The 25,114-nt window shown below is 36.3% G+C and overlaps 1 protein-coding gene across 11 annotated transcripts in view; it reads right to left on the bottom strand.

The window, feature by feature from the left end:
• LOC108045446 (cAMP-specific 3',5'-cyclic phosphodiesterase) overlaps positions 1–25,114 on the bottom strand; it is a 122,198-nt gene that overhangs the window by 44,881 nt on the left and 52,203 nt on the right. Inside the window, exon 1 of one of the 11 annotated variants that reach the window (XM_044461325.1) lies at positions 12,882–14,056. The exons of 8 other annotated variants lie outside the window; for them this stretch is intronic. The gene's annotated coding sequence lies outside the window, so the exon portion shown is untranslated. Of the gene's footprint in view, positions 1–12,881; positions 14,057–25,114 lie in introns of those variants that run through there. 2 more of the 11 variants (XM_044461326.1, XM_044461327.1) reach the window with 2 other exon arrangements.

Below are 25,114 nucleotides of genomic sequence, written 5' to 3'. Positions count from 1 at the left end.
CCTCAGCTTTTAAAGCGGGAAAAATATGTATAAACAGAAGTGAAAAGGGAAATTGTAAACTGTAAATAAGCTGGGGAAAACGGCGAGAAAGGAATTTCTTTTGCAAATCAACTTTGTTGTTACATTTAAATTGGCGCAAAACATGTGAAATAGTTGAGTTGGAAAAAGCAGCAGCATAAAATTCTTGTTAGAAAATAAATGGGGAGAAGGATTTCAACAGGCTTACAGGTTCTTTTTTATTCTTTTGTAAGCGATTTTACGAATGTAAGTTAAAAAGTCGAAGAGCTTGCAGTTTAAATACTATTGATTACTTTGTATTTAATGTTGAAAGGCTTAAAGAATACGATTCTTTATCAATTGGCGTAAATAAATATTAATAAATAAGCAGTTATTATTATGTTTTAATTGTGATATATATAGTGAAACAATTAAATTCAACATTAAAAACGAATCCATTTTTATGCTGAGCAGTTATTACTTTTAAAGTTCATTCATTGAAAATGATTCAAGTCATATTGTTCATAACTCAATTCATCTATATTGTTCTAGCTATTTTGCTCTCCTCTGTAATTTGATTTCCCCGAAGGACTGCAGTTTATTTATTAAGTTATTATGCAACAAAATTGAAACCGTTTTGTGGTTTTCAATTGCTCGCTGATCCAGGCAACTTAATTAGTTGATAATCATTTAATGCACTCGCCCACTGAGGTTGCCTGGTTGAGTGGGTTGTTGGGTAGTTGGGTGGGTGGTTTCTGGGTGGGATTGGGTGGTCTCGAATGGCCAAGTGGATGGGTGGTTTCTGCTGTGCGTGGTGTGCGGTGAACTGAGATGCGTCGAGCAGCCACAAGGTGGAAGTGATTGTCAGTGTGTGCATAAATTAAATTAAAATTAAATGTTTAAAATGCGATGATGACGACGACCTTGGCGGAAAAAAAAACAGGGGAAAAGCCGGCGAGTAGCGAGAAAAGCTGACGGCTCAAGTCGGGCGAAGGAAGTTAAGCCAAGCCAATTGCTTTTTACCTTCGGGCATAATTAACCCCAGCCAGGTGATTACATATTTAATGCACACACGCATGTGGATGCGGCTTAAAGCCCTTAATTGATCGTTATGGCAACACTATAGGTGTGGCCAAAGTCCCAAAGTATGCTTTAAAAGCAAGAGCGCGATGATTTGTGTAAGCCGCTGAGCATTTATTAAAATTAAAAGCAACAAGGGAGCGACGTCTAAAAGTGGGCCATTGGCAATCTCTCGCAAAATCCGTTAACAGACACAATAAAGACCATTACACAACATCCTCTTGGCCTCATCCTGCTTATGGCTTTTTATATCACGTTGATTGCTGGTCCAAAAAACGAAAAAAAAAAACGAGAAAAAAATACCAAATAACGAAAATGAAAACGGCAAAATGAAAAGAAATTGAAAATGCCCGGCGAGCAGCAGAGCAGAATGATATGATGAGTGCGAGTGGAGTGGACGGGGCCTTCTCCCCGATAAGTAGGTGAAATCCCTGCAGGATTTCGCCGCAAACATAAAAGAGTTGCCACCACACACAAAAACACAAAACAGGGCAGACACACAGTACAGTCTGCGCCAAAAGGCTTTTAGATAAAAAGTGAATTTTTGTAGGTTTGAGTATCAACATACAATAAAAATACACAGATGTGTTCGGAATAATAGTAATGGTCCTACGTAAAAGTCAAAAAACGTATGTAATTTTCATTATTTTGAAATTTTGCATTAGATATTTTTTGAAAAATAATTCCAGATACTTTTAATTTTAAAATAAATATACTTTTCTTAAATGGCTTGCAGAGTACATAAAATTAATTTATTGAAAATACTTTTTATCATCGCTTCGTTCTCCGACAAAAATGCTCTTTACTTCTTATATTCGAAGACAAATCGATTTGGCTTTCCATTCACATTCACATCATCGCAATTTTGTTTGGCCATATAAAAAATATCATATAAAAATATTTCAACCGCCGAGGGAAAGCGAGTGAAATGCGTATGAAAATGGCATTAGAAATACAAAAAGCGAGGGACGCAGCAATAAAAGGAGAAGAAGCCAAACAAAAAGGGCCAAGAGAGGCTGTTAAGGAGGCGAAACAGGAAATAAAATTCCACTTTAAGCGTTTTTAATACAAATGCAAATACGTGAAAGGAGCAAAAGAGACAGCTTGACAGGCGTGTGAGCGATGAGGGAAAGAGAGGGAAGCGAGGCAGCGAGCGAGACGGGATACGTAGACAAATGCGGTCACATTGAGGTATATTAATATATATTTCTGTTTGAAGGAACACACTTCAATGAAAGGGTTTTTCACCCACTCACATTTCAGCATTTTCTTTCTGGATGTGACTACAAAATAAACACTGGAAAAACAGGGGCCATTACTTCACATGATTTTGCTGAAAACACTAAAATATATTAGCAAATTTATTTTTAGAGATTTCTTTTATTTTAATACATTGAACTTGAAAATTTGTATTGGATTTATAAAAAGTAGTTTATTTCGTAGCGTACTAACTTATTTATTGGAACCTCTTTTGTATATTATAAAAGTTCAAAGACAGCAAATTTCTGTTCATATACTAGATAACCAGGCTTAGATTCCACCACCTTTTAATGTCAGTGCCTGCTTGTCACACATGCAAACAGTCGGAAAAGCGACAGACAAAGAAGCTGCCAAAGGCTCTGGAAAAAGGAGAAAAGTGGAGAAAAACTACAGCCCGCAAATAAAGTGGCAGTCGCAATCTAGCTAACAATATGAAAAATAAAAAAAAAAGAAACGGACACGGGCAGACAAGTGCATATGAAAAAATCATAGCATAGTTTAAGGCGCTCCCACACAACCAAAAGCGGAAAAGCAAAAGAAAGTCGCTGAAATCGCAAAAGCGGAAGTGTAATAAAGTGCAAAAGTGCAAAAAGCACAGATAGAGCCCAGAGTCAAGTGAGATAAGAACAATGCGAAACAAGAAAAGTCAAGTGTAAGAATTGTCACAAGTTGTTAAAGGGAACAGCGGGGATAGGCGGGGGGAAACCGGGAAAAAGAAAAGAGAGCCGGAGAAAGGTGAAATGTGAGATGAATTGAATTGAGCAGATGCAAAGCAGATGAAAATTTACAAAAGCGTACGACACGCGACGAGCTAATGGAATACAAAATAGAGACAGTCGGTGGGGAACATTTTTAAAAGTAGAGAAAAAGTGAGACTTACAAAATATAACTTGAAGAGACAAAATTATAGAATATACCTTTTTCAGATGAATAGATTTAAAAACATATTCAAAATTCTTCTTGAGGTACATTTTTCTTATTTTTTTCTACATAAAGATTACGGACTTAAATCATATTTAGTTTTATTTAGTTATCGCCGTAAAACTCATAAAATGAGCAGCCACAAGTTGAGGAAAATTCAAGGTAGGCATAACTATCGCTTGAAGATGTGTGTTTTTTTTTGCCTTCGTGTTGGTGACTGTCCATGTGTGTCCATGTGGACGCACACACTCAAAGAAAGTGTAAAAGTAGAATGAACGGAAACGTTACTGGCACAAGGACCTCGAAAAGTATGCAACATTAAGTGTTGTCGTTGGCTCGACGTTTGCTTTTTTTGTCCTGCACCTCTTTATTCTCCTTCAGCCCCTTGGAAAACACCCCTCCACCTGAAGATCTGGTTCTTATGTGCCATTTTTGCATAAGTTTCGCTAGCTGTCAATGTCCTGTGAAAAGTTGGGGCATATCTATACTAAAATACAAGTTGTCAGATTACAGCCAATGTTGTGTTATGGAAATATAACAATAGAAAAAATTCAGACTAAAGACTATTTAGTTCTGTTGCGATATTTTGTCTATCTTAAAACCTCAAGAATATCCTTTCTAATAAAAAAACACTTAACATCATGATTTGACAATATCACAATTCCAAAAATTCCTCTACTCATAATGACCAATTGTAAGAGCATTCCGCAGCCCTTTTGCCAAAGAAAACTCAAAACTTTATCCACTTCCTCTACCTTTTTCCTTTATTTTCCAACAACTCATTAACAAAAATGCGCAAAAGAAAATAAAAACATCAAGTTGAAGGGGAAAAGAAACAGCAACAAACGTGCTTGAGCCTCTCTCATCTCAAAAAAGGCTCTTGAGAATAAACGAAGAATGTCTCGAGAAGAATAAAAGGAAAAGTCAGGAAAAGCGGGGAGAAGAAAGGAGATCCAAATAAAAGAATAAGAAAAATGGAAAACAAGTTTCCTCACTAATCAACTTTCAAATGAACTGCAAGTCAAGTGTTGTTTCATATACTTTTTTTCCCCCATTTTTTGGGAAAGAAAAGTTAAATTATGACAATGTCAAGAACAATATACATGTGTCATATGTGAGACCACCTCCCATACAAGCGCACGCATATATAAATGAATAAATGCCAAGAACAATTTACATAAAAATATTTGTGCCAAAAAGTTTTCAACATACACAAAAAAGGGAAGGGAAAATTTCCATATGAAAAGCAAATGAGTGGGTTTAGTGGGTAGAAAAAGGAAGGGTGTTTTTCGGGAAAGTTTATCAACTGAAGCATCGCCTAATCAAGAACCCGGGAAACCCGGGAACCCGAATCGCCGACCGCACAATTTACAGCTTTTCACCGCCACGCTAAAATCCCTTAAGTCCCCATTCTCCCATTTAAACTGTGTGTGTTCTGTATTTGCTCAAGTTGAAATTTTCAATTTGAGCACACAAAACTCATTAAGAGACATCTTGCAAACCCTCAAAAAATAACATTAAAAAAGGGGCACAAAATTTTAGGATGAAAGGAAATTATCACAAGTTGGCTTAAATTACAAAGCAAGCTAAGGATTACAGAATTATTTGTATTACAATTAAAACAACGGAAATTGTAATCATTAAAATTTACTAAATGCAAGTACGATAAAAAGGGTATTTTCTTGAACTATTCTTGACCTTCTGGTGACATAAATCAAGGTTTATTTTTTGATAAATTTTCAGTTTTGTTAATATTCAATATTTTGAATGTCATTGAGGAAAATTTTTGTGTGATTCACTTGGGCAATTTTTCCCTCATTTTTGCGACCGTCACGCACCCATCTCTAAGCCTCACGTAATGCCTCACGTAATGCTCACGAGTGCGCTCGCTTTGCGCTTTCGATTCAATCAATTCTTGATGTCTTTATTAATATTTATGCGATGCTGCCGACAATCTGCGTATCTGTGTGTGAGCTTTTACGTCAGAGGGCTCATAACGCAACGCCCCCTCCCACGATCTACTTTCTACTGCTTTTCCCTGCCCCAAAATGTATGCAATGAAATTTTTTAAGTGCTTTAATTTTATTTTTTAGGGGGTCTGAGTTACGCTTCTTTGGCTCGAGGATTTTATGTAATAATTCTATTGTGTTTGGGCAAAAAGCGAATGTAATTTGGCCTATCGTTGTCTTTTTTATGTTTTCTTCTAAAGAACAAACACTCGACCGCTTCTTATATATATATATATTTTTTTTTTTTTGGCTAATTCGCTTTGCAGCCATTAGTGGTCACGCCTCCCACTCTTTGCCATATCACCTTTTAATAAGTCAGCTCACGTATTTGGTCATTAGATCAACTTTAATGCAATGCAGTTCACGTTTTTATTTACTTAGATCTCTTGCTCTCTCGCTCTTGCCTTCCTTAGTCTGTCTCTGTCTTACTGAACTGGAAACGAAAGGATAGTGAGGGATTGCAGGTGGGAGATGGACAAGGCAAACCAAATTGACCACCAATTTCGGCTTTTCAATAAGTTTACACATCGTTAAAGTGGCAATAACGAAAAATATGTGCTCAAAATATATTATATAGTGTTGGGTAAACATTATAGGGGTTTAACCCAGTGTTGAAAACGCATTTAAGAGTCAGTAATTATCCAACACTCTTTAAATATTATAATATTTAATAAATTAGGTTGAAATTTGTATAGATGTAAGGTTCCATTCTAACCGAATTTGATGATTGTACTTTTTACAGTTTCTGTTTAAGATAAACCCATCTTAGCCCTCACAGTTTTTTCGTGAAACCCTGCACGGAATCGAATTTCCAGCCCTGCTTCTTTTTCCGAAAAACGAGGGGGAGCAACTTTAATTGAAATCTTTGCTCTGAAAGCGACTTTATGCAATTTCAAAATACTTCCTGACCCAGGAAGAGAAAAGCCAGTGGCGTGGGGCCAAAAGGGGGAACTTCACTTTGGCTGCTGTGCAAAAGTTTTGCCAAACAACTTTGGCTCAAAGACAAAAGCACTGTAGCAGTGGCAAAAAGAGACGAAGGGCCAAAGAAAACAAGAAAACGAGGGAAATGGCAAATGGAAATTTGTTTTCCTTTCCCATCCAGCCAAAAAAAAAACAAGCAAATAGAGCGGGCCAGAGTGACAGTTGTTGCTCTTTAACACAGATTGATGGTCCCCCGAGTAGGTACAGTTGCGCCCAAAAGGTTCAAAACTCACCTTTTGGCGGCCGCATCGCGTCACGCTATATCGATAATTGTATATTGGGCCACAGATATATGGCAGAAATGATCGGTCATTAAGCCATAAAGATCGGGCAATTAACTCGGATCGGATCGTAAAACGGCAGCCGATGAGCCCGGCTAATTGGTCGCTTCGCAAAATTGGTTCAACAATAATCGTAATCGCGCCTCACAGTTGGTAAACAAATGTCAAAAATGAGTTTTTCCATAACTGGCATGTTTGGGTGCTTAAGTAACACCAATTTCAATTTTAATATTTTTGGTGAGAGGTGATCACTGTCGAGTTTAAACAATAAAAGGAGAGATTTATTTTTAAAAGCTTTGCAAAATTTGACAAAGTATAGACAAGAAAAATATATAATAGTCTTGAATAAAGAACATAACGTTTTTAAAGAATTAAAACAATATAATTTTCAAAATATCAAAGATAACACATTCATATATAAGGCAAATATACCAGCACAAACAGTTCCCTCCAAAACAGACCTTATAAATAGCATTTATGGGGGCTTATGGTTTTTCCACGGCCATAATACTCAGACCAGGTTCATAAATGGTGTTCTGTAAATTGCGTCGTTTGTCTCGCGAGTTCATTTTCATTCTCTCGATTGTATAAACTTTACAACATTGGGTGCAGATATGAGGGCAACTAATTTTATAACGATCATGAAAACAACAACAAAAATAAAGTAACGAAAGCCAATGAAGGAAATTTATCGAAGTCATGTTTAATGGATTCAGTAGCCAAGAAGTGTCTGGGTATGTGGAACAAACAAAGGTTTGTTTTGCTGTTAGTGATACAAAAGCTATTTTTATATTTTGCTTATCACTATAATTTTGCTTTTCAAATCAACTGTCCTTTTGAGACAAAGACACATCCGCTGCAAAAAGTTGAAATCTTTGACATTGATATGGATTTTCCAAGCGATGTCATGTGACGGAAAACGGAAATTAAAATCCGTACCACCTATTGCGTAGAAAGAACCATGTACTATACTTTTATAGAATATTTTTAGAACATTTCCTGCTCAAAAGTTAAGTAATATTAAGCCCTTGAAAGTGATTAAAGGCTTCCCGGCGTCTATTTGAATATTCCTTTTATATCTCTGTGTTTCCAGCGATCTTTCTTTTTTTATGCCCCTGGACGATTCATTTTCATTTCGCCAAACAGTTTTATGGCTCCCCAGGAGGAGCACATACACGCGCGGCAAAGAAAAAAAAAAAAGAAATGAAAACTTTCTTTTCCACCTGAGCTGTAGCGGCATAAATTTCTCATCCCGCCAAGGAAATGAGGAAAATAAAGAAAATGGAACATGCCGAAGGCGACCTAGTTTTTCCCACCCATTCTTTTTTGTTAATTTCGTAAAGGAGCAGCAACAGGAAGCCATTTTGAAAATTCTCTTAATAAACAAGGGCCTCAATATACTCTCACATATTTTAAAATTAATTTGGTCCAATTATGTTTATTCCATAGTCATAAGTAGACGCCTACTATTTTCCCCCTGCTTATGACAAATGGAATGGACCTAGCATTTTCTTTCACATTTTCCACGACGCCTTTTTCTTGGCATTTTGCAATTATTGCTGCTTCTGCGTCTTCGGGGAATGTTGGGAAAATTCTACTTGTACAGGAATTTTCAATGTAAATAGTGCTTCAGAGAAAAATCCGTGTTCATCAAGGGTCGAGCAAATGACAAAAAAAAAAATCGGAAATGTAAGCTTTCAAAAAACAATTAAATTTAATTATGTTCGTGAACATGGACTAATTAAATACCAAATATATATGCCCACATAAACACTTTTTTAATTAATTTGAACTGCATTAAATAAAAAAACTTTTGTATAGACTTTACTCGTATATTATTTGTAATCTATTTAATTTAAATATTAAGCCTCTCAAATCTATGGTGCCTATTTTCTCCTCCGTGAATACATAACCTTTTTGTAACCCCTGTGACCTTTCATCGAATGCAGCTATCGCATCGAATTAATCAAAACTTTTGAGTTATCCAATTAGCGCGCGTCGAAAAGTTTATCACCTCGCCCATAACATAACCTCAAACCTTAACCCCTCGGTGCCGCAATATGGAGTGAGTCCCCTATTTGCCGATGGAATGGGCATCATAAAAGTGAGAAACGAGCGAAAGAGAGGGCCTGTGCAGCGGGTGAAAAAGAGGGGCGAATGCTTGCGGTGAACTTCATACAACACGTAATTGCTCGACGCGAAAGAGACGGGTATATTGGCACTAGAAAAAGACGGGTATACAGATGCCCAATGCTTACCGTTATGGAGATTGAAGATGCGAATTGGGCGAAAAAGTGGGCGGTTGGGTCGTAAAGTGTAGCAGCTGTTTAGCAGGAAGGAAAACATAAATGAAAATCAATAAATAAAAAATTTATCGCGCGTGAGGGGGAGCAGAAAAAAAAGCAAAAAGAGGCTTAAATTAACTCACGCACACATTGCAGAACGAAATGAAAATTGGTTGGAGAAATGGAGGAGGCAGAGTTTTAGAGCCAAACTGCAAAACCGCCAAACAAAATCGATAAATCTGCAACCACACAGTGGGCGCCAAAAGAGGACGGGATACTAATGCAATTGGCCAATAAATCATCGCATAAAACTGCATAAAAATGTCGGGCCAACATACAAAAAGTGCGACTAGTAAAAAGTGAAAATGCTTTGAAAAAAAATGGCTGAAGAAAAATATATGCAGTACTTGTGTATTCAAAAATATATTCAGTCATTCTGTATTGCATTCTAGTACTTGTGGATTATCTTTTGTTATTATTTAAGTTAAATGAAATGTAACCACCCAAAAATCAACAAGATTTTACCAATCTTTCTCAAATACAAAGATTAATGCAAAGAATTATAGTTAATACAATTTAGTAATAATAAAATTGTTTCATAAGATCCTATGTATTGAACTACCAGTTAATGGTATTGTAAACATAAATCTTTATAGCTTCCCTAATCGCGCTTCCCAGTTTATTTCTCCCAGTGCACAACTAGGAAGAAAATATACCCCCACGGCTTAGTCAATCACAGCTGAGTGCATCCAGCCATCAATCAATTAATCAATCAAATAAATGTCCAACAACGAGCGGCCCTCAATCGTTTACATCAGTCAGCAATTTGCTATCAATTAGATAATGGCTTATCGGTAGCGATTCTAGTGACGAAAGCAGCTCACACCCTTCACGTTTTTTTTTTTGCTTAACCCACTGAGCACACTTCAGCATGATTTATGGCTAGAACGAGATAGCGCTAGTGTTAACCTCTCGAGAAGCCGAAAAGTCAGAGCTACCAAAACAATCGCTACGACACATATTAGCCATAAATCTGTATAACACTCGCGGACATAAATCAATATTCCAAATGCTAATGGAAAACCACAGCGACAATTAGCCATAAAAGGCAAAAACACCGCCGATAATCTCGGAGGTCTGAAAAGACTCAGACGGCGCCAAATAAAACAAAGCGATCCAATCAAATCGAATTGGATCTGATCCGATCTGATCCGATCACTTGAACCTCGCCCTTTTGGTTTTCATACCATGCGATGGTGTAGTGAAGTTCACAGTGGCGGCCACAAGTATATAGCTAGCAAGGAAATAAATTCAGCTCAACAATTTAGAGATTTATCTTATGGATTTTAATTTCAGACGCAATAATATATATTCCTAGTATTGCAATAATTTCTGACCAAATTGAAAACGAAGCTTGCCCCAAAGTAAATACTATTTATAAATTCTTTTCTCGCGGTGCGGTTAACCATAGAGTGCATAAAAATGCACTCAGCCAATACTGCAGCTATTTATAGACTTTTATAGCATTATAAGAATTTAATGAATTAAAGAAAATACATAAAAGCAGCAAATAAGAGCATAGTCATGGCCATAAAAATATAACCACTGCATGATGATCGAGGCTCCAAAGGGAGAGTGCTGAAGCCAAGACGCTTTGGAATTCCGTAGGTTGTCTCGGGGGTTTATTAATAGCGGATACGTGACTGGAAGTACGACTTGGAATTATTGCCCATTTCGTATGTGAGTGACAGAGCAGAATATTATTCAACGTTCTATTGGAGAGGCCACCCAAATGGAATTGAATTCTCGCTTTACTATAACATATCTTAATTTTATTGTTATTTACATTTTTTTCTAGTTCATCTTTAACTTAATATTTTAATATAAAAATTATTAATTAAGTAATAGAAGGGAACGAACAGAAAAATTGTAATTGTATGAGACCAGAAAGGAAAATGACAAGGAGAACGCAAAAATTGAATGTTATTGACATGTTAAAGGAATAAATAAGCATAATCTAGGTCTAACTCTTAGTCAAAAACGAATTACACTGAAAAGTTCAAACAAAACGCCTGTGTGGTATATAAAATCATAAATAAAGAATAACTTTAAATGCAAATTAAGATGTACATTTTTGAAGCGCAATCAAAAGTTGGTAATTATAATTTGGATTTCGCTCAGTGTCAGCGGGAAAAAACTTTTGATTTGTTTAGGCGGAAAGTTGTTGGATTTTATGCAAAGCAGAATGTTAACTCCGGATTTACTGCCGTCCGTTTGTTTACAATTTTTGCTTTGATTTCGATTTGCACCGGCCAAGCCAAGCAGCAAATAGAATTTTGCCTCGAAAATAAATAGAATAAATGTTGGGGGCGTGGGCCCTGAAAGTCGGGAAAATCTGGAACCAGGAAAGGGACCCAAAACCCGGACCCGTGCTAAATTACATTTAAGAAATCAACGCGCGAGGTTGATGGAGTTAAACTTTTTGCAGTGAAAAGCGGCAACGTCGCCGGCAAAAAGAGACGGGTATAGGGTGAAAAGAAAGAGAGGGAGGGAGTCTGAAGGATCCCATTCAGTGGAAAACGGGAGCTGAAAATTCAATTTGATTTGATTTGATTTTCGTTCTCGTTTTCGTTTGAATGCACAACAGGAGTGGAAGCAGAGCAATAAGATGATATCAAATTAGTTGGAATAGAAAATAAAATCAAGGCGAAGAGACGATGAAAGATACAGGAAGGCCAAAGCAAAAACTATAGCAGATCGCATCTTACAATGCAGTATTACTTGATCAGTATGAATTTTCGTGTTTATGTTAAACTTAAATAATGTCTTATTTTGTCGAAGCTAGAACAAAAAACTCTTAAAAAGTTAGTTTTAAATGTATGTTTTTGATGGCCAAAATCCGGAAAAATGCAGCTCGATTTTCCAGTTTTTTAATCAAAACCCTTGTAAATAATGATCCGATCTTGGATTGTGATATGTCGTTGAATTTGTTACAAAATTTCCAATTGGTATTCCCAGCTAAAAAATTTTATTTTCGGCCAAATTTCGCAGATTAGATAATAGCTTATAAATAAAATTTATTGTGAGTTTTAAGACAAGTCATTTTAATATTCCACAAATATTTATTTCAATTTATCAAGGGTGTACCGAATCAAGTAACAATTAATGCTCCTTTACTTATCATATATTGTACCACTCTTTTAACACTTCTTATCGGACGCACATAAAAAAATAAAAAAATAAACTGTTCGCGTGTCTCAAAAAAAAATAACTAAACATAAAAACATGTTTGTGTGGGCTTAAAAAAAGATTTTCCATTTGACTGTGTGTAATATTTTTTTTTTTGGTTTGCAGTTGTTGCGCTGATAAAAATCAACAGTCGCTGCTCTGCTGACGTCGACGTCGACGTCAGCGTTGTTTTGTGCGGCCGGCGAAAAAATGTTTTTTTCCTTTTTAATTTTTTTTTTTTGTTTGTTTGTGCTTTTGGTTTTTATCGCTACTTTTAAACTGGGCCGCCGCAATTAATTGAAAGCATTAAAATTTGTCAGAGGTTGGGTGGGCTTTTTATTTGTTTTTATGCTATTTTGTTTGTATTTTTACTGAATTTTATTTGATATTTTCCCAATTAATTCGAATTTGTATATTTTATATGGTTATTAGCCTCTGCTGTATTCATTTTCTAATTCAGCAACATTGGTTTTTTCTATTTATTTAGTATTTGTTTCTTTTCATCACATTTTGTTTTATTTTGGGTTATTTTAAATAATTTATGAATTCTTTTTGAACTTATAAGTTTTTTTTAAGCTGTTCTGTTTTAGATTTGTCTGTATTGCCATTATCCTATTCCTTTGGTTTTATCTTTTGTTTTTTTCTGTATTCAATTAATTGAATTTAATTTTTTTTATTTGTTTTTCCCAATTAATTTAGATTTGTTTTTGTTTCTCTTGCACTATATTTGCTCTCTTGCTCTCTATTTCTTACTCTCTCCCCCTCACCGTTGTCCTCTCTGTTTTGTTTATTTGGTCCGTTCCACTTGTTTTCGCCCCCCTTTTCCTATCCTTTTTCACCTTCACCTCCTTCTCGTCCTCCTCTCCACTGCTTCTTCTTCTTCTTGTTCTGGTTCGCCTTAATATTATGCACACACTTCGATTTCGCCGTTATTCTTTTGTTTTTCTCCGATTAATCCGCGGTTTTAGGCCGATTTTCAAGTTTTGCGAATTGTATACGATTTTCGCGATTTGCGTTTTGCGATTTTTGCGGAATTTTTTAAACGCAAATTGTGTGTGTGCGGAGCGGAGAGCAGCGAACGACGAACGTTGTTATATGACGGAGACGATGAAAACGATGAAACGATGGAGGCGAAAGCGAAAACGAAACCAAAATCCGAAAGCCTCTGCCGGCATCGCAGTCGCCGCGGGCAGAGCAAGGCAGCGGCGAAAAACGAAGCGAAGCGAGGCGAAAAGCGAATTCGAATTGAGGCGAAGGCGAGCAGGCAGATCAAAGCAGCGAGTGCGAGCGAGAGGGGGAGTTTTCACTGAGAGAAATACTTTTAATTCGAATTTAATGTATTTTTTAATAATAATGATAATAACAAAGACTTCAAGACTTTAGAAATGTTCTAGAAAAATAATTTCTAACTAGTGGGAATATATTTAATTTCGTTTGTTGAAATATTGTAGTACATAATTACCATATATTACCATAAATATAAAGCTTATGACAAACATATATTAATAATCCTGACTATAGTATTTGTTTAACCTTTAATGTTTGTGATATTTAATAGTATACTATCTTTACTAGATGGTACTCTTTTTTCAATGAGGTTACTTAGAAGCCAAAAAATTTGAACTTTGTTTGAACTGAGTCAATGAAGTCCTTAAAATGGGGTTGTCAAACTTTAATTTAGCTGAAAGTAACTTCCTCTTTTTTCCAGTGTAGCCTAAAATAAGCGCCATGCGTGAGAGCGTAGATGCTTGGCCTAATGCTGGAAAGAGAGGGCGAATAGAAGCAAAAGAAGCAATTGAAATTGAAAGTTGTAATGAGACAGCGACTTGAAATTCATCATTAAACAGCTGCCGCTAACTACTGCCCTCTCGCTCGCTCAGTAGCACCCTCTCTTTCCCACCACCCTAAATATTGCCCTCTCCTTTCAACAAACAGCGGAAATCCAATTACAAGCAGAACGGGCAGACAGAACGTCGTCGTTCCTTTTTTTCTTCCATTATTTTCCTTTTTTTAACTTCTTGCACAAGTACAATGACTCAAAAAAAAGAAATGCCGGAAAAAAATTGGGATGTGCAAAAAAGTCTGGCGAAAATATATAGAAAAAGAGGGGGACTTTTAAATTGTTGTTCGGGGAATTCAAATTCAGACACATGTAAAATCTGCATACACATGTAAGTACACATGTGTGATTTATGCAGCCATAAATTCGGTGTCATACTTTGCCAGCTTAATAAATTAAGCCATTTTCTGGTTCCTGCAATCAAGTCAAATGTGCAATCAATTTAATGGCAATTTTTCTAGTTTAATTGACTGTCAAATAGTTTTGCATGCCAGTACAGAATTATTAGATCGGAATGTTTGATGATGGGTTAGAAATACAAATTTAAGTTTCAGCAAATAGTTACTGGACAAAAAAAGGTGATTTTTTTTAAAATTAAGAATCTTTTAACCAGTTTTATTGAAATTTAAATAATTTATCTGATAATAAGAAATGATAAGCTTGTGGCTCATCTTCTAAAACTTCTGAAATTAAAGTTCAATATAGAGTGCATACATTGTCCTAAAAAAATACAAATTGTAGGACTTAAATCCTATCCTATCAATGGGTTGGTTTATACTGTATTTGTCGCTAATCTTTCGGCTGATTCTCCACATTCATTTATCACATGTGATAAAAAGTAAAAACGACAATAGCCTCGAATTTATTTGCTTTTCTGGGGGGCTTTCGTTGGATTCTACAAAGCGTGCCGACTCGATGTGTTTTCTTATCAGGCAAAGCTCTTATCATAAAACAAAAATAAAAAGCCACAAGAAAAATAATGCAGGGCACCTGTCCGTTTAAGAGACCGGCCCCCAACAAATATTAAGATTTTAAATTTAAAGCAAATAAATAGAGAACAAATAGTAGAGGAAGCCAACCAATTAAGGCGGCACTCAAACTAAATCTCATATTAATACTCATCTTTAAACACTGATTGCTTATTGTTTATAATTATCATAAGTTCCCAAAAGTGAATGACCATAATCTAAAATTACCCATTCAACTTGGCGTATACGCAATAATCGTTTGCAAAATCGGCTTATTGTTTAGTTTTCATATTGCTTTGTTTTCGTTTGCTGAATCAAATAAGCTTACCGAAGTTGTTCGATTAATTAAAATGAAGGTAGTGCACATAATCGACTTACCTGCAAAGATAAAAGGAAGTAAATAATTAATTAGTTGGGCTTACAAACTTTGAAATGGTTAACACAAGCTAAAATCCTAAAACTTATCAATGAATATTTGATATGTTTTTATATTTTAAAGAAGGCCTTAGCCGTTAAATACTTCTACTGATTTTAAATTTAATCTGATTGGCTTAAATTTATATGAAGATATAATCATATTTCATGACTTATTAAATACAATAAGAAAATACATTTTATGATTTGAATTTTTGTGTTTGATTTGAAATAACCAACCAAGTATTTTGTTTCATCCCAATATACCTTGAATTTGTTTAAAAATTGTATCTATTTAATTATTTGCATTCGGGATTATTATTTAAATTGTAGCATTTTCGAGGAACCACTGTATATCATCAACGACCTTTGAAGTTATCGAGGAGGCGGAGAACGGGTGGGTGGCTATATGCTCAGCTTCTTATTGGATTCGTGGGCTGCTTTTGCTTATTTTGGTGTTCGGGTTTTTGAGGTTTTTGTTTGCCTTTGTTGTTCTTTACTTTATTTCGTTGACAAGTTCAGCAGATTAACATTTTACGCAATTAATACGAAAGGAAAATAACAGGCGTTAAATGCTAATTGCCAAATGTGAAACAAACAGATGACGACAAAAAAAAATAAACAAAAATAGGAGTGGGAGTGGGAGTGGGAGGGAGAGGGGGTGGGGGTTGCAAAAATCACCCCCGGTTTTTTGTGGGGGTGTGCAACCTTGAACTTTGACCTCGCAGCATTCTAATCTGCGCCTAAAATTTGATTGCTCCGAATACAAAACAGAAAAAAAGAACAGAAAAATAAAGAAAGACGCTTTTCGCTTCGTTTTTCGGGTGGCGACGTCGCTGCCTTCGTCGCAGCAGAGGCACCTGAGCAGAGCCCACATCGTCCCTCTCTTTCCAGGCACTCGACGACAGTTTCCCCGTCTCTTTCTGTTGATTTGTGAAGGATATATGGCAGGATGGCCAAGTAATAATTAGTCCCAAGTGGATTTCACAGCAAGCAGCTTACCGATTGCAGAAAACCGAAAATTGGCGGGGAAATCGGGATGATTGGGGGTGGGCCGAAAAGGGGAAATGGTCAGCAGGATATTATCCTTCTGATTGGAATGCCTTGAGTCGAGTATTTGCTTGCGAATCTCCTCGTAATTGAGTTATTTCATTAATCCACATATCCATTTGGTATTCATTCGACAATCACTTAAATTCTAACCCTTCAGATCTGCATCATCAAATTTAATTATCGATAATGTTGATTGGAAATACATTAACGAGGATTTTCATTCACAAAAGATTTCTATTGATTTATTTGTAAAATCAACGAAAATAGTGTTCAATGTTTTAGCTTTATATCTGCATCATTGCATTCAATTTTACATTACAGAAAAAATACAACCAAAAGTTTTGAATTATTTTCGGAAAAATTCATTATCGATAGATTTATGTGGATTAACGATAATTGACTTCTATTCATAAAATATAACCTTGAATTAAAGTCTTTCTAAATATTTTCATTTTCAAAAACGTTGTATCTCAGAACGTATAGATGAAAGTCTCGTGACTCCTTTGATTGGTTTTATCAAGGGTCCAGAATTTCGTTGAAACATTTCTTTAACTAATGAATATCACATGCTCTGATTGATCCCCTTGGTTTATTCAGTTGAACGTGTGGTTTATATCGCATGTGCCAGCAGATCGTGCTATCAAAATTGCCTGCAATTTGAACGTAGTTTTTTATTTTCACTCATTGCTCAGTTCTGTTTTGCTTTTTGTTTTCTTTTTTTTTGCGGTTAGATAAGCTTCGCTTTGCATGGGGACCCGGTCATGCTTTATTAAACAAATGGCACAACTCGCGGGTAGAAGTATAGTTTATGAATAGAATTCTAACAACTTAATTATAGATATCGCTGGAGAGAGATCTTCGGGGAGGTTGGAAACAAGGGGGTATATCAGCACAACAACTTTCAATATTAAGCTATCAAAATGAATTGCCCAGGGTGTAGAATCGAATAAAACTTAAAGAATATTAAAAACCACACTCAAATTCCGGAAAACATTTTTGTAATTTATAGATCGAGCTTTAAGAATTAACAATCGTCAGAATATCGATATCTTCTCTATAGTTTTTCTCTAACTCCCTTGAAATGCGAAAGAATCATATCAACTAAATTTAAAGTAATTGGACTGCAAAGCACAATATACCATATCCAAGCCATTCACTATTTTTCAAAGCAATCGTTTCAATTTCTATAACTTAACAACAGTCTCATTCTCATATCTCTTTGTCAACTAAACTCAAGATAAGTTAAAGAGATCATTTATCAATGGATGGCATTATCATATTACGAGCTTGAACTTCCGTAATTAATCGATAGACCGTTTTCTTTTTGTGCAATAATCGCTTGATTTTATGTAGCTCATGGAAAGACCCAATTTCTCAACTAATATTAGCACAAGTAAAAGCGTTTAAGATATATGGTATAGATTTTCCCTTTTTGTTAAGTAATCGCTTGAATTTCGATAACTTATCGATAGACCGTCTCTCACCTAGATGGCGAATTGCGAAAGTTGTAGCAGCAGCAGCAGAACGAGCACACCATATACACTAGGAAGTTGATGCTGCCGCACCACGTCGACGTCGAAGTATTACCGCTGCAGCCGCTGCTGCCGCCGATACCGCTGAGCGTACCGCTCGAGTTCTGCTCCTCGCTGGCGGTCGCTCCGCAGCTGCTGCTGTTCAAACCGCTGGCGGTCGCTGCCGCTGCCGCTGCGATTATCGATGCCGCTGATGATTTGCGACGCTGTCCCGTCGCTGCCGCTGTCGCTGCTGCCGTCGCTGCTGACGTTGCAGCGCTGTTTGTTTCGCTGCTTTTCTGTCGCAAAAAGCGTCCCAATCGGTGGGGGGCGTGGCTCTCGAGGGCGGGCGGAGCGCTGCTGGTGGAACGTTTGCGTTCTGCCGACGTCGCTGCTTGCTTTAAACGCTGTTGATCGTCGACAAATGAGATTTGCTTCCACTTTTTCTTCTTTTTCACTTTGGCGGTGGCTTTTAGAAGATTTCGCGATCTATATGTTGTTGTTGTAACAGGTGTTGTTGTTGTTGCAGGTGTTGTAGCTCTGGTTGTTGTAGTTGTTGCTGCTGCTGCTGCTGCCGGCGGCGTTGGACGCGCTGCAACGGCGACGTCGGCGTCGTCGTCACTTTTGGCCGCCAGTTCAGATGCTCACACGAACACACACATTAGTTACTTGGGCGCACGCACACACTCACGCAGGCAGAGCGCTGCGTCGACGTCGCGGCGGCGGCGGCATTCTAGAATTTTATGAGAATTTGTAGTGATTTTTTAAAACCAAAAATTCTAGTATTTTATTATTTTTTTGTAAATTTTCTTTTTATCAAAACGGTTGTCTTCTTATCTGGATTGGTCAAATTTTAATACAGTTTTTAAATCGAATTCCCTTCAAGACGGGATTTGCTTTTTGAACTGTTGGAAATTATTTTAAAATTGTATATGTTTTATTGTTGTTGATTAATGTTAAGTTTTCAAATTCAATTAACATTTTTCTTTATAGAGATTTTTTTTCAAAGCAATTTTAATCCATTTTTTTAATATTTTTTAAGGTAAAAATTTGGAAATTTTTTAAGTGATCTAAGCCGAACGAAATTTATGAAGTTAGTTTAAAAACGTTCTATTATTTTCAATTTGTAATTAATTTATGGACCTTTTTTTAATTCAAACATCTTGAACTTATTTATTTTGCAAAAGTATAGTCAGACAACTTGTTAAAACATTTTGTTGATTATCAGATGGAGTTTATTTCCAATTTTTTTTTTAAGAATGATCACCACACGGATTTTCCTTTCAAATTTTCTATTAGTTAGTTTTGTAATACATTTTTTATAGGGATTAGGACTTATTTTATGATAAGCATATATTTTTGTATCAGGCTTATGGAATTTAATTTGAATACTCACTCTTATTTACTGTTATCTTTGATTTGTTTTGATTACTGGTTTATTTTTTCTACTTGACTTGCTTTATGTGATTTATTCTATTTACTAATTACTGATTTTGTCTACATTTATATTGTTAGTTGTGGCTACTGTCTTTACTTTCTTATTGTTTAGTATTATTTAATTGGTTTATAATATTGGTTTCTAATGGAGCATTTTGATTTATTGTATTTTCACTGAGGGGTTTTATTGTAAGTGTCTCGTAGTTTTAATTTTTGGATTACGTTTTTATTTTGCAACTTTGGCAATTTTCTTGGCTTTTCGATTTTATTTGGAAGAAGTATCAGTAGTTTCTGAGTTTTTTGCTGTTTATAGTTTTTGTGTTTTTTTTATTGTGCTTTGCAAGCACGTTTATTAGTTTTCTTTTTTAATACTTTTTGATGCCGCCCTTTGTTTGATTTTTGTTTTGTTTATTTTGCACTAACTTTTAAACGACTTTTTGTATATTTTTTGTAATTACTGGCGTTATTTTTGGTGTATTTTTTTGTTGTTTTTTTTTGTCTGCTTATCATTCCACTCTGTTATCGCTTATCTTTATTTCTGCCGCTTCTTTTATGTAATTTACAGCTTCTCTTTCTTTTCCCCCTTTCCGTTTTGTTGTTGTTTTGCACACACGTGCGAGGGGCACTTGAAAAAAAAGGTAAAACACAATAACAAAAAATACACGGGCAATGCTGTTTTGTTTACCGAATATTTAGCATTTACGATTTTTACGCGTAGTTATTGTTTATTATTATTATGATTATGGTTGTTTTTTTTTATTTAGGCGGCGCGCGCGCACACACACTCGCACCCACACACACACACATACACGATATGCGATATGCGATGCGATGCGATGCTCTCTGCTGCAGCGACCGCACAACACTGCCGCAAAAAGCAGCGGAAAAGCAGAGAAAAAGCAGCGAAAGGCGGCAGAGCAGCGGCGAATTGCGCCGGCTGCGACGCCGACTGCGACGGAGGGAGAGAGCACAAAAGAAAGAAAAGAGAGAGTACGAAGTTGAACAAAACGAACGCGTGCGCGTAAGAAATGAATGAAATGATTTTGCTCAAATTTTAAATATTAAAAAAAAATGCATTCAAATAGTGCCCTATATTTGCCAAATTAAAAAAAAAAAAAAATGCTGATATCTTAGCAAAAAATATAGGGTTAAGTTCTTGCTATTCTATTTTAGTTTTATTTGAATTTCTAAACATAACACTTTACAATCAATATGATCTGGATTTGATTTATAATTCCTTTAAGTGAAAGATATAAGAACAACAACGAATTCATGGATTTGAAAAGTCGAATTACGATACCAAACTTCGGAATATTTAAGTCCTTCAATTATTTAATTAAATATTTTGGCTTTCAGTGCCGAATTCTTTATAAGGGAATCTAGCAATTGAGTGTAATTAGAAAATGTATTTTATTTTTTATAGAACCTTTTACCACTTACAGGGCAATTGCAATTCGTTGAGACCGTAAACATATTTTTCCACTGAATGAAGTGCGCAATGTAGTAGTAGACTACTCCAATAGGAGCACACAATTCTCGGGACTTAACTCCAAACTTTAGACCAACTTTAGGAGATTGTTCAAAACAAAAAAAAAGATTGCCAACTTTCATATCGCCGGAGAATAAGTTCCTGGCTATTTATTAGTGTTGTTTGTTTTCCACTATTAACTATTATTTACCGTTTGCCGGAGAGAGCGGCAATCTCGAATTGCTCTTTTGCGCAGAAAGCTGCGCGCTCTTGATTCCAATCAGCCCCCTCTATCGCCGTGCATTCTTATCAGAATAGCTCTGCCGACGACGCTGCTTTTTGTTGTTGTTTGTACTGTTGTTGCGCACTGCACTTGAAAACTTCATTTACGCATCTTTTCTCTTTGGCAATTTGCATGCGAAATTTGCATTTTGGATATTGGCAAGACCTAATAATAATAATAGATAATCTCGGGGTCAAGTGATGGGCGCGGCGGCAGAGACGTCGGCAGCGACGCCGGCAGAGGGGCAACTGCAGCGACGGCGAACTCAAGTGGTTGACGTCTTCACTAAACACTGGATAACAGGGTTTTGCATCGATCGAAAATCTATGTTTCCAAGGGACTTAACTTGGCACGAGGCCAATTCTTAAAAGGAATTGTACAAAATAACTACATAAACATTCGATATTATTATCGATATAAAAATGTTGTTTTGGATCAATAAAAGATACATATATCATACCAATTTCAGCTGGAAAAAGGGCAGAAAAAGGCGAAAATCCAGTTCTTATTAGACACACGATACAGATATATTTATTATATTGATACTGGCTTGATCTATTTATGGATATCAGTATTGATCTTGGTAATATCATTTATTTGAATTTTCTTTAAAACAAGAAGGTCTAATCTCGTTTAAAATATGTGAACATATGTAATTTACCGACAGTTAGCGATTGGACTTCAAGTAAGATTAAAAAAAGTTATAGTATTTTTAATTTACTAATTTGCAGATAAATCCGTTGCATTGTTACTTATGCGTTGCACTATGTAGATTATCATATGTAATGTATCGATTTTCTCGCTTAGTGGGCATCTCTACTGTGTGGTCCAGAGTCTGGAGCTAGCTAGATTAGTTGACCCCGCCACCACCACCACCACAACCACATCCACATTCACATCCACCTTATGCTGCACTCACGGCCGGCATTCCGTTATTAGCTCTTAAGCTGCCCCAGGTGCCTCAAGGTGCTGCTGGCACAAGCGAAATGGGAACACGGGGTCGAGGGGGTCAAGGGTCGGGGGTCATCCAAAAGTTTCAAATTTCTTTCGGCCCAATAAAAATAAACAAAGGAGCCGAGGGAAAGTGGCCTGAAATGTGCCCCCGGCTCGGATTGCAATTATCCTGCGAGAGTTATCCATCAAAGATGCCGCTCGCCACTTGTTCTAATGAAAATTTGCTGCCATTTTCCAGAATGGAGATGGGCTTTCGCCGAACAGGTGGAACGGAACCGGAGCACCTTTCGCCATTTTCCGGATTTATGGTTATGACCGCCCCGAACCAGATGGTATCGCAGCTCTACGGTCTTTTGCTTTAAACAGCCGAAAGGAGATCCATCAAAATGGGAATTAACCGGCTCAGCGAGGTGTGTTTTCAAAATTCATTGGACTTCAGCAAAGTTAATAGCTTATCGACCAAGATTTAATATCATATAATAATTCAATAAATTAGCAAAATTGCTAGGGGATATTTATATTTATATTTGTGTTCATGGCAAACGCAATGTTGAACATTTATGGATTTGTCCAAATTATTGATATATCAACAGATAAACACTTTAATATCCCTAGTAAAATTTATATTATTTGAAATATTCTGATATATAGTTGATAAAACTCTTCAACATCAGTAGTATTCAATATCCATTACAGAGGTGAAAGCCACAAACCAATTAGGAAATACAAAAATCCCTATTCGCACCTCTGTGTGATTGTCAACTTTATTTTACAAAAATGTTATTTATACCCCCTGTTTCAAGGAGTCCTGTTCCCCCCCCTCCCCCCTTAATCTATATCCCCGCTGGCCTGTGTCCATTTTTGCTTTGACAAACAGCCACAACAATAAAAAAAAAAGGAAGAGGAAAAAAAAAATGGGGAGGCGGTGGAAAAAACAGAAAACTAATGGATGGGCAATGGCACCCAGGGGGCTGGCTTTAGAGATAGGCGGGTCGGGGGCGTGGCAGGGGTCCTGGGGATCGGGGGGATATATACGCATATATAACACCCGGTGGAGGGTGCTCTCGCTGTTTGTTTGAGAGATTTTTCGGGACGGCCGTGAGTCAAATATTTGCGACTAAAACGTTTGTTTTCTGTTTTTATTTTTTTATTTTTTTTGCTTTCACCTCGCTACTCGGGAAACTCGAATTTCATGAGTGTTTTTTTCAGGTACAAAATTACCTGAATTGTTTTGGTGCTCGTTACACTTCTATGCTGGTTGCATTAAAGCCGACTTTGAATTGTGTCAGTGGCGAGAAGTGTTTGCTTTTGGTTTAAATATTGGTAAACAACTGGGTGTGTCAAAATAATTGGCAGAAATGTTTAATATAATATTTTAATAATGCAAAGGTTGATATTTAACATCCAATATCATTACTTAGTTTTTAAATGATTTTTTTTTTGGGGGATTTCCTTCCTAAAAATATAAAACCTAGTTTAAACATTTTGCATTATCTTTTTAATGGATATATTTTTCGTGCTTAATATTTTTTCAATTTCCTGCTCTTTGAGCTTCGGTTTCGTTTGAGATTTTTGCCCCGCCCGCTGAGCGTGTGTACCCGAAACCAACTGCCACGCCCATGCCGCCCCCTTTGGCGCACAGCTAACGGTACTGCCAGCGGGCGGTAGGCGGTGGACGTGGGGGGCGTGGCCGGCGGACAAACAAATTGCATGCGTCTCTCATTTCTCATTTCGCATTTCAGTTGCCAGCTTCTGTAACAGTTGCACTTGCAACAACGCCAGGTGGGCGGTCTGCCACGCCCCCGAGCAATACGCATCGCCCACGCCCCCTACTACACTTAAAACAAAAGGTAATTAGTTTGTAGGCAACACAACGGTTTTAAGTTGCTAACTAAATTGGGGTCAGATTCAGGTATTATTCAAATTATTATATTAAAAAAAAATCATATGTCATATTATCATTACTATAATCGTACCATAATAATATGTTAAAGAAATCTATATTGTATTAAAAACATATTCTAATAATATCATTTTTGTATTAGCATCTTTTTAAACATTTCAAACCATTTGATAATCGAATCAAATCAATCTTTATCCCTTGCACTCGCTATTTGTATATTTTTTTTTAGTTGTTATATTTTTCTCAGTGCACCAGCTCAGTTCAGTTGTCTAGCCACTGCACATACCGAAAAGTTAATCATAAAAACGACGAGCGAAAATGCCAAGGTTCAACGTGTTGCTGATTGTTTTTTCTCCTGGGTGTCAAATTGTTAAAACGTCGTGGGAAAAGGGGCGAGGGGAGGGGAAAAAAAAGGGGTGAAAGGTTGAAAAAGGGGGCGTATAGACACTCCCACCAACCAGTTGCACGCTGCGTATACGCAATAATCGCGCACACAAAGCCAAAAGCTTTTTTATCATACGTTTAAAGTTTACCAAAAAAAAAACAAAATTTTGGTAACAAAATAAAGATGCTATCGAGCTTACCCAAGTCGTTTAATTAATCAAAAAAGGTAGCAATTTCACATAACCGACTTACCTGTAAAGAGAAAGAGGTAAAATGATTAATTAGTAAGTTACAAAAACATATTTAGTGAAACTTAAATACTATGAATATATTAAAAATTTTAATAAATAGCCATATTACTTTTATACATTCTAAATAGTAAGATGGTTACCATAAAATCAGGTAAATCCTTGAATACTTTTTTCAATGCTTGAAATATTTCAAGAGTACTTTATTTTAAAATTGTTGTTACTTAAACAACTTATTTACACCATTTATACTAAATGTCGATTATTGAAAGCATTTTTAACAAAAGAAATAGTTGTCTTATTATGGTTGTTTTTGCTTTTACCCAGTTTTCCATTTCAAGTCCTGACCTTAACCAACAAAATTCGTATTAAGCGGTTTTTCATTCGTGAGCTTTTAAAGCTTTGGCCAAAAGAATAGCTTTTCCGGGCAAAAAGTTAAGTGTGGTGAAAAGTTGCGAGGAAAATGTTTTCACATTTTCCGAAGCTTTGGGTTTGCTGCCCAGCTAATAAGCTTTCTACGAAGTACATAATTTTCTTAAGATCGATTATGTTTTTAGTCGTCATATTTTAAGTTCAGTTTTGTCCTTTTCCCTTCCTATTTTTAATGAG

Source organism: Drosophila rhopaloa, unplaced genomic scaffold (genome assembly GCF_018152115.1).
Source record: "Drosophila rhopaloa isolate 14029-0021.01 unplaced genomic scaffold, ASM1815211v1 contig_3, whole genome shotgun sequence".
NCBI lineage: Eukaryota > Metazoa > Arthropoda > Insecta > Diptera > Drosophilidae > Drosophila > Drosophila rhopaloa.
This window is presented reverse-complemented; position numbering and strand designations above follow the sequence as displayed.